Here is a 10,956-nt window from a genome sequence, read left to right as displayed (position 1 = left end):
AACCGCACGAAAACAACCGTGCGATATAAACGAGGAGATTGAACGGGATTTCCCTCTTGCTGTGGTAAGAGGAGTAATTTATACTATGTATTGATCCAAGATTTGATAAAAATAATTCTCAAGAATGTCCAAAATTTCAGTGTACAAAATGGTCTTGGTCGGTCACTTACGTGCACACCATCAACGAATGAATTCCCAATTTTTATATGTTGAGATTTCAATGTTTACTCTCTAAGGCAAGGGCGACGGCCTATTTTGTTTATTTTGATGTCGTGCACTCGTTCTAAACTAATATTATATCATCAACAAAAACAAATACCCGATTGACTATAAAAAAAATAAAGTTATTTGCCTCTATTACAAAACTATTGAACGCTACCTCACCTGTGGGAGAAGCTGATTGTGTAAACTTAAGGCGAACGATGTGCAACGCATAGAAGAACTTAAGACGGACTTACTCCTTATCATGGCCATGGATACAAAATTATTTTTTCTCTCGATTTAAACTTGTCTGTTCGTCTGTCTCTTTGATGTCCGTCCATGCGTTTTCCGTTCAGAAGACATCGCAATTTTTGAGATATTTTCACAAAATCTGTTACGTTGAGATATTTTTACTCAAGAACGAAACGTATTGAAAATGAATTGAATCGCAGCGCTTTTGCGACTTTTGAAAAATAGTTATATGAAGAAAATTTGAAAACTTGGACGAGATAGACCAACTTTTTGAATTCTCCGATAACTAAGTCATGATATGGAAAACTGGTCAAATTTAAAGTAAAAGTTTTTTTTTGAATCCAGTTCTACGTAATCAAATTTGAATTATTTGGTTCCATTTTTCGAAACCCGCCGTACATAGCGGCTCTCATAAAAAGTAAGCCTCTTTTTATATACAGCAACGAAGTTTAATTTAATTTCTTATGGCGAAAATAAGTGGAAAATAAATTGAACGAGCGGCAGTTGAAGTGAAGTTCATTAAAAACATGTATTTACCTGTAAGCCAAGTATCACTTTTCGAATACTATTAGGAAAATGAATAAATTACTTTAGGCGAAGTAATATAAGGTATTTAAAGGCCGGCCTTAACCGCATATAGTACTCTTACTCGTCGTTTCGTTTTCTTTTCTTTTTTTTTTTTTGCTTGTAATATTAATGACTTTCGTGCGCATTTCTCATCATTTCATTTAAGCGTGTTAAGCTAGTATCAACGAAGACTTCTTCATACGTTTACATCGCGTGTCATCGCGTTAAGTTTAAAAATTAGTCAATTCAATCCACCGGTCTATTCACAAACAGACACCATCGCGAATTATTACGAACTATCGTTAATGCAAAACTTGTCTTGTAACAAACATTTCGATCGTGATTTAATTTCTTAGGAATGTTAGGATAGTCTTAGTAGCATGGAGCCGCTATTCTACATAGGGCGGCCTTATGGATGAACATCTTAAAACTCTTGATAAGATTGACTAAATCGACTAAGAAAGACTGCTTGATGCTGACAAAGCACTTTACCCAGTCTAGACCACGTAGGTCTATTTTCTGTCTATTTGTCCCTTTGCAATAACTGGGTGCAGAGTTCTCAGCTACCCTCTTTGATGATCTCCACACACTTCGATAACTTGCAATATTGAAAGCGGTAGCAATCCAATTACTATCAATTTCAAGAGGTGAAAACTTGGACATTACTTCATATTTCAAGTTTTATGATTTATATGAGAACTTAGTTTTTACCAAAAATTTCTACTCTTACTTCATCGGTTAGTGATTATATAAATAATTTATACAAAAAATACATTTTTTAAAAGGCGCAACTAAGTTGAGGAGATATAGCTTATCTTAGCTTTTATTCGAGTGCAACCGTTGTTCAAGCATTCTGTAGTTGCATTTTTTTTTTAATTTTCCGCTTACATCTCTCCGACATGAATGTCAAGCAGCAAATGTCGAAATAGTCCCATTAGCGTATGGACACTGCTTCAATTAGCATCAAAGAGCAGAAAACTTGTGTATGTTTTCACGACGGTATTCAAAATTTCTTAAGAGCTGTGTTGTAAGGTTCACTTAAATTATTTCATTCATTATTGAAACATCGATAGAGGGGGGAAAACCTTTTTGATCTTCTCGTATATGCCTTTAGCTACCTTCTTTCATTGATCTGAGGTTTAAAGCAACGACGCTAGCCTATATAAAATTTATTTATTCATCTGCGTATTTGGCAAATTACAATAATATTGTAAAAATTTCCAAACGATTGTTGTAAGATATTTGAAAAAAAAAAAAAAAAAAATATATATATATATATATATATATATGTATATATGTAAATAATCAAAATATGGAGTCGAGAGTTTATTGCATATTTGCATATAAACATAGCACGTACAACATATCAACTTATCCACGAGTTCTACGAAAATATCCATAAATCTTTGAAATTCGAAACGTAAGAGAAAATAACAAATCGTTTTCTGCTTTCTTTTCTTTACGATTTGTTTTTCCTTTTCACTTCTCTATTTTAATTTTTTGTTATTATATATATATATATATATATATATATATATATATATATATATATGCATATATATATACATATATTTTTTTTTTATTTGTAGAATTTCAAACAAACCACCAGTAAGGAAATGCGTTCATAAATCATGCATACCAAGCTATTGCATAAAAGATTTACTTGCTTTCTTGAAAATTTTCTTTTGTCGTTTCGATTGTTTTTTTACTACAAAAAGAAAAAACGCACACAAACAGTAACAAATAAAAATCTTGATTTATGGTTTTTATTGATTTGGAAAAGCAGTCCAAACAGCGCACAGAATACAAACAACAAACTCTGCCTAAGCTGGCCAAAGCAGATGCGAGAAAAAAAAAAAAGCACAAAATATTCGACGCGACGAGCACGAAGGCTTATATAACAGGAAAAGTCAAACAAAAAAGCGAAAAAATTGCGCCAACTACAGAATTTATGCGCTTGGAGAGCAAACGTAGAAAATCTTGCGAATACTATATATCCTTCAGGCATGTGTTGAACTGAAAAAAAACAACAACAACATAAATACCAACAACAATAACAATAATAATAAACCAAACAAGTAAGAAGGCTTTTTGCACTTCGCAGCGAATCTTGTATACCTGCCACTTACGGGAACCACCCAACCTTTCTAAAATGTAAACAAATAAATAAACAATGCTTTAAAACGTTTCTTCATTTCTCTTAAAAATTGTTAAAATTTTATCCAGTAAAAAAGCGCTTTCAGCCTATCTTTCAAATTTATATATATATATATATATCAGTTATCGCATATTATGTCGTTTATTCACGTTTGCACGGGAAGGCGAATAGACCGACCGTCCGATATTGATGTAACTAAATCAGTTCGAAATTTCACGAATAAATATATATAAATATTGACGTTTCTGGTTTTCCCTGTCATGTCTTTCGATACTGTAAAGATAACGGCAAAATTGGTATGCAGTCGTCTTACGGTGATAGGTATAAAAATGTTTGAATTGCCGGAGTCATAAATTGTTAATGTTGTTGATGTCACTGATGCTGTTTCTCTAGTTGTTAGCGCTGTCGTTATTGTTGTTAGAGTTTGATATTTTCTGTATTAATTGAAAGAAATACAAAGACACAAAGTGAAGCAAAATCCAATATAAGTTAAATTACAAAGTAAGCAATCATCAAAGGAAAAATACAGAATCCATAGTAAAGAAAGAAAAAAATCCTACCTTTTACACACACTCGCATGGGATACAAGATAAAGCTTGATCTGTACAGAATAGGTCATCGAACCTTGCAAGTGCAAAAATGGACACATTTTAAGAAGTCTTCGCTCCTCAAGATCCATTCGACTGGAAGTTTATAAAAACCAAAAAAAAAAATGCAAGAAAGAAAAGCCTTAAGGCCTTTTCCCTAGTTTTTTAATTTACATGCACTTGCAAAAGAGCTGAGTTTGTGCACAACTCGTAGCGCGAATTCCATCATCGCCCAGGTCACACATCAACTACAGTTTCTTTTATATGTCTAAAATACTGTTTAAGTCTTTCCATAGAAAGACACTAATAAGAACTAATTAGAGAGAAGAAGACAAAAAAGTTTTAACTTGTTGGGATATTTAAGTGAATTTACTTCAGTTGTATATCTATCCGATCAGAGCTACCTTCACGAATGAAGCGACAAGTCGGTATCGAGTCACAGACAATGTGTTTCTTAACGGTATCGAATATTTCTCATTATCGACGATAATAAAACCTTGAAAGGGGCAGGAGGCTGATTTTTATTCCTTTCATGACTCTTTTGTGTTTAACATAATCAATCATTCACGGTAGGCGCCCTATTCGTGTAACACAGAGACGGTCGAAAATAAGTGAGGTAATATGGCGATAGTGACCCTAATCGATAAGTGTTAGGACTTTACGGACTGAGTACTCTCTACGGCTACAGAATTTGTGGCAAGGGTTTAACGTGGGTTCCTGCCTGTAAGGCTTAACCCCACGGTGGCCCAAACCACTTTTAAGCGTACTACGCCCCCTGGCGAGTTAGACAATCCCCACAGAGTAGGGGCCTAAACAGCACCAGAGTCCAGAATAGTTTATTGTGTATGGAACAATAAACCCCACTCTGGTGAATGGCGAGGCCTAGCTGCACTCAATTGTTCCATTTTAGCTAGGAACTCGCCAACCACAACCACCACGAGTACTCCCCGAAGGGCCGCACCCAAGCAGTCAGGACTCACAAATTGATCAACTGACTGCTTCCGCCATAAGGCTTCCACTGTGCTGTTGATCAATTACCATCATTACCCGCAGGCATCCGTGACATGTGTTCAAAAGTAAAAATTGGTAAAAGGGGAGAACTTATTCGTCATATCCCTTTTCCATTTTTGCATGTATTAATTAATTTACCAGACATTTTCTTTCATTCGGCCAAAGGGAAAGCCGTCCATCAATTCCTTTTTGCATAAATAGTGTAATTAATTTATTTATTTGTTACGACTTAAGAACAAAGTCCATCATATACCCGCAGGCATACGTGGCTTAGTGAGGCGAGCTTCCTGACCCCCGTGGCTCCCAGTTTATTTTACAAAGCGTTTGGCATACTTTGGGCGTTTATTAAAAACAACCGTACTTGATCCTCCATACTTTCCTGGTTGCCAACACCAGTGAACTACTTTTCTTCGAGATATATAGGTCTCGGGTATTGCACTGACATGGCAGAATATTTCGAATATTTCTCATTATCGACGATAATAAAACCTTGAAAGGGGCAGGAGGCTGATTTTAATTCCTTTCATGACTCTTTTCTGTTTAACATAATCAATCATTCACGGTAGGCGTCCTATTCGTGTAACACAGAGACGGTCGGAAATGAGTGAGGTAATATGGCGATAGTGACCCTAATCGATAAGTGTTAGGACTTTACGGACTGAGTACTCTCTACGGCTACAATAAAAATAAACTCTATCGGACTTGGGATTAGAAGCGTGAACACTAACTTGCTAGCGGGGATTTCTACATGATCGGCCACCCACGTCGATTATTTTTTTAAACTGTACATGTCGCCGACTCGCGTCTAACACTGCATTAATCCTAGATGTTTCTACACACATTTTGTAAAGTAAAACATCGTTTGCGATTTTGCTTCTCATCTCATCCAACTTCATTTGTGGTAAAGTCCATACCACTGAGTTGTTATTTTTAGGATAGTATAGATAGGTTCTATTTACAATTCTCAGGATATTTATTCACAAATAATTTACAGGAACTCGCATTGACGAGTGAATATTACGATTCAACCGTCATAACTTGATTGACTCTATATCCTTTTGCAAGCAAGATACGACTATCTAACTTTATCATGACATTTATGTTAATCCCTTTTTCCGCTTGCCACAATACCGGCAACAGCGCGAATTCAAGTTAATTTTAAATAACTTCACTTCTCATATAAGAATGATGCTGTGGCATTGGTTATTCGTTTTTAACTAAAAATAGTGACGCAACAAACCCTAACAATAATAAAAATATTTCTTAACAAAGCCATAACTCATTGCAATTTATTTTTGGTAAGAAAGTCGAATTTTTACTGCACAAATTTATTGATTAATCACAGGTCTGCGAATATTTTGCAAAGCCTATCAACTTTTTTACATTCCGAATATATCTTAACAAGGTTACCATCGAATCTTAAAACTATTACTAATCCCCATAATATTTGAATGAAACGAAAATTCTTTAGCTTGCGAAGAAAATTTGTGAAGAAAGAAAGAAAGTGTAAAACTGAACCTTGAATACTCAACGCATATATACGAGTATCTTATGGTCTCGTTTCGCCTATTCCACGCTGGCTTGTTTAACATTTGCACCGTGTTATTAGGGGAAAAGCGTACTATTTTACAATGTTGCAGCGTTTAGTTTTCTCCTCCTTTGACTTGTAATACGTTTCAGTTTAAATGAATAGATATCGGACAGCATTCACGAACTTTAGGAATCTTGTAGAGAGACCTTAAATAATTTTCCACTAAGGGAACCATATTTTTTTTGAGCTCTTCCACGCTTATCACTCTTTTCGGGATGCTGTCTTTTCAAAACTTGCTGTTTCTGCCGTTTATTTGTCTTCACACAGATGACTGTTGGAACTAAAAGACGAATTTTCCGTTAGGTCCGCCAGAGTGTATGTGGTGTTGTACTCCTTGAAGCATTCATAAAAGTTTAAACTCGAATTATATTCACTGCATTCATACACACCGCGGATATATATATGCTTGGAAAGTTCTGTAAAGCGATGCGATTAATTTTGTAGATTGCAACGTAATGTGATGAATGCGTAAAAAGTTTAAGTTCGGTAAGCTACATAAGGTTATAGTTAAACGGTACTTAGATGCGCGAAATTCAATCTGTGGAACTAATGTGGCAAAGATGCCACCAATACGCTATATAATACGATTAAAATGTCGGAAAGACGCATTCATTACTAATTACAGAAACTCACGTGAACAAATCACGATTCTCTTAAAAGTATTTCATAAAATGTTTGTTTGTTTGTTTGTTCATTACATTGCATTGTAAATGTACATGTTTATGTCTTACACTATCTGCGGCATAACGTATATTAAGCATATGCGGATGTATGCAGCAGTTAAGAAACACTCATCTTTCATTATGCCGATCGAATCAGAAAATATTTTCTGAATTGATTTAAACATGTCTGTCTGTCTGTCTATCTGGTTACTGTTTATTTAGGTATTTTTGTGGTTAACCTGCAAATCATTATTTTCGCAATATTTTGATTAGATGTGTCCGGATCTAGACACGAACCCTATTGAAAATTGATTTAAAGTTGACCATCTTCACGACTACGTTCCAAATAAGGTCTTTCCGTTTTGAAAAAGTTATTAGATGAAAAAAAAAAATGAAATTTTTTTGAAAATTCCTAAGAAATAGAAATAGAATCGAAAAATAAATGAATAATGATGAGGCCCTTGATAAAAAGATTAATTTTCCTGAACTAAAATTACGTCAGTTTAAGTTTGGGACCCTCTTACAAGGGCTATTAGAGAGAACCAAAGTATGAGATTGATATAGGGTACCTAATAATCGGTCTGGCTCGTCTATAATGTTTTTATTTATTTTGTGTTACTTGTGTGCATGTTTGTTTCGAAACGTGTTAACATTTCCAATATGAAAAACAGCAGCCATTGTAGTCATGAAATTTTGGCATGAGAATACGTTGACAAACATAAATCAAACAATAATTAAAAATGATTACAACGAAATGATTGCAACGAAGAAAAACTACAAAATTAATAAATAAATAAATATATGAAAAAGAGCGAAAAGAAAAAAGGAAACTTAAGTGTAAACTTGTTTTGAACCTATTTCACCAACAAATGCAACATAAACATAAACTTATTACAGTGAAAACACGTAAACGAATTATTTCATTTCTTGTTCGAATCCATTTAACTGATAGTTGAATTGAAGGAACATCTTTTAAATTGAATCATCTTTTTGCACTCGTTAGTAAACGTAATTTTAAAAACTCACGAATTTAACTGAAGCTAAGTAAAAGCTACACGCACTAGCCGTAGTGGTACATGAAAGGCGAATATCATGACGAATGAAATCGAGCAATGAATAACACATGAGTCAACACCAATGCTATTTGACCATCCCAAAATTTTGTAAATGCGACCGTTGACCATTACTTAGCGAATTCTATGGTACGTTCGGTCCGGTTAAAGCTAAGCTATTCAAAGTTTTCGATAGAAGTATTATTACTATTTTCCCATGTTTATGATAACATCAATCGATTTCATCATCAAATTGCCAAAGGTCATAAGAAACCAGCTTACATTGTTTCTCGGCACTTGCGTCATGTCATGTCATGTCATAAAAATACTTTCAACATTTCTTTTATCAATAGTTTTAGGACAAGCAATGGTCAGAATTGGTTAGTAAGTAATAAAATGTTCATAAATGTTCCCAACAAGCAAATGTTTCTTGGCCCTTGGACACTTGTCTTGCAGGAATTTGGTCTGATAGTGCTTTCTGACGGGAATCTGGGCATTGAGATAGTTCAAGATAGTTCATTCAGTTTTCTATCCTTTGATGCGGACAATATGTGCGATCTTAGGTTCTTTCTACCAAAACGGTGCAGTCTTTATCTCTTTGAAAGTTAGGTTGATACGCGCGACTTTCGCCAGCAAGCAGGTAGGAGAGTAATTTGTAGTGGATCAAAGTCACATTGGCAGTTAGCGGATATATCAACATATCACGGCACAGTACTGGCATAATTCTTTGCTAAATAATCAAGAACGCGAGGAGGTCGAAGATTTACCGCATATCTGTGGTAGTGTGATTGTGTGCCTGGCATTTCAACTGTTAAGACTCGCCCGTGGACATTGAAAATACATGGAAAATAGTTGAATGGTAATTCGCGTAAGGCCGATTAACCCCGAAACCGTTGTAATCCGAACTGTGGGGACGACGGGTGCCAGAGTAGCGAAACCGCCTGTACAAATACGAGCCGAGTGTACTTTTCAATGCCTGCGGAATGTCGGGCTGGAAGCTAAGACACCTTGGCAGCTCTCGGCACGGAGCGTATTGTGTCTCTCCCAGTTACCTCAAAATCGTGACGGCACCAAATAATTACTGCTGCTGTTAGATGCAAAAACCAAAGTTGGGACCATAAACAATCTCTTATGTCTGGTTGCATGTAACTTTATTAGCCGATTAAGTTCCATTTATTCCAACTAATATTACATCCGATTCGGCACCATATTCATCTAAATTGGATTGAGTATCAATAACTTTTTTTTGTTGTGCTTTTGTTCACTCACTTTCATACTTTTCGATTGCGTTGAAAGTGTTTGCTTGCAAGTGCCGAAGGAAAATTCAAATTTGGGCACTTGAAATTTTTCCGCTGGGACTTCCGTCACACATCCACTTGTCATTCAATCTATGTTGTTCGCGCCGCATGAATTGAAATTTTATTAATCTTATCAAATGTTATGAGTTTGATTAATTTGAGTTTCTTTATTCGAATGTCTACGCATAAATTTGGGCGCACAAAAGTCCAATTGTTTGTCTGGTTTGCCCTTCCACTGCCATTTATTATTTCATTTTCTTTTCAATAAACTAAAGTGCGTTCGAGTGTTGCCCTCTTCCAAGTAATATTACTTTTCCATCAAAAGTTTTATTTTGCCAACGCACTTTTTCACGCGCATAAATATAAATGTATAAACGTAAACATCCATCTAGCCACCCAAACCCATCTATATAGTATATATTCAGAGAACTTGGCAATGGGGGCTGCTGCAATAAGAGGATGAGCGGAAATAAAATCAATTAACTACAGGATATAAACGTAACGTTACACTCCAACGAGGTATATAAATAAAATGGGAAAATAAAACTTATCAATTTTTTTTCAAATGTACGCGTGTGTGTGTTTGATTATATTTGTATTTTCGCTTACTTTTTCGTTGCTTTAAAAACAACGAGAGGAAGATAGATGTTAAAAATGTAAGAGTAGTCGAAACTGGGAAAAAATGATAAGATAACAACTTTAACAAGGTGGGTTTCCTGCTACGGTTTCGCCCTCGAAACTTTGAAAATGTAGACTGATTTTCAAACCCACAATAGAACGATGGAAATATTCTCATTTTGTCAGAACGTATGTAATAGATGGAAACAAGCGCCAGAAAGCTCATAAAGCATACACATGCTCTCAATCAGTAGCGAATTTTACATCTAATTAAACATTTTCGTCCGTCTGTCCATCTGTGTAATAGCTATACTTAACATCGTTTAGTCCAACTAATCCAATCCAATTGTACCTGCACAAAAATTGGAGAAATGTACCACAACCCAGTTTGCCCCCCTTTTTTTTTTTGATAGCCGATGGATATGAAAAATTCCGGCCACGCTTTTTGTAATCCGCTTCAAGTTTATAAGTCCTTCTGTTCGTTATTGTCAATGTTAAGGTCCTTTTTAATTTATGGTGTTTACCATAGGAGATATCTTGCGAGTAACATTAAAATAGAGAAGCTTTCGAACTGTGCTTAAATAACTTATGCATAAAGGTTGCATGTAAGCAACTTCGTGGAAGCGAACAACAATAATTCACTTTGAAAAGTTCATTTAAATTTCAAACTCTCTTAAATTGATCAGTGACCTCAGTAACTTACCAGACTAAGTTTTTTATTTGTCATAAATAAAAAATCCGGTTGAAGTTTGATTCATCTACTTTCCCCTGAATGAAACAAAGCTATTTCCCTAATGCGGTCGTCTACACTAAAACCGGCGAATTATGTGTTGACCTAAACGCAAGGATGTATGAAATCCGCTTTTACCCAAAGAATCTATCCATAATACATGGCATCAATTAACCGGGTGAATGCAACCATGCAAACCATGTTTTCGAAAGCGCTCGTTCCTTCTAAC

Source organism: Glossina fuscipes, unplaced genomic scaffold (genome assembly GCF_014805625.2).
Source record: "Glossina fuscipes isolate IAEA_lab_2018 unplaced genomic scaffold, Yale_Gfus_2 1, whole genome shotgun sequence".
In the NCBI taxonomy this organism is placed as follows: domain Eukaryota; kingdom Metazoa; phylum Arthropoda; class Insecta; order Diptera; family Glossinidae; genus Glossina; species Glossina fuscipes.
Note: the sequence above shows the minus strand (reverse complement) of the source record.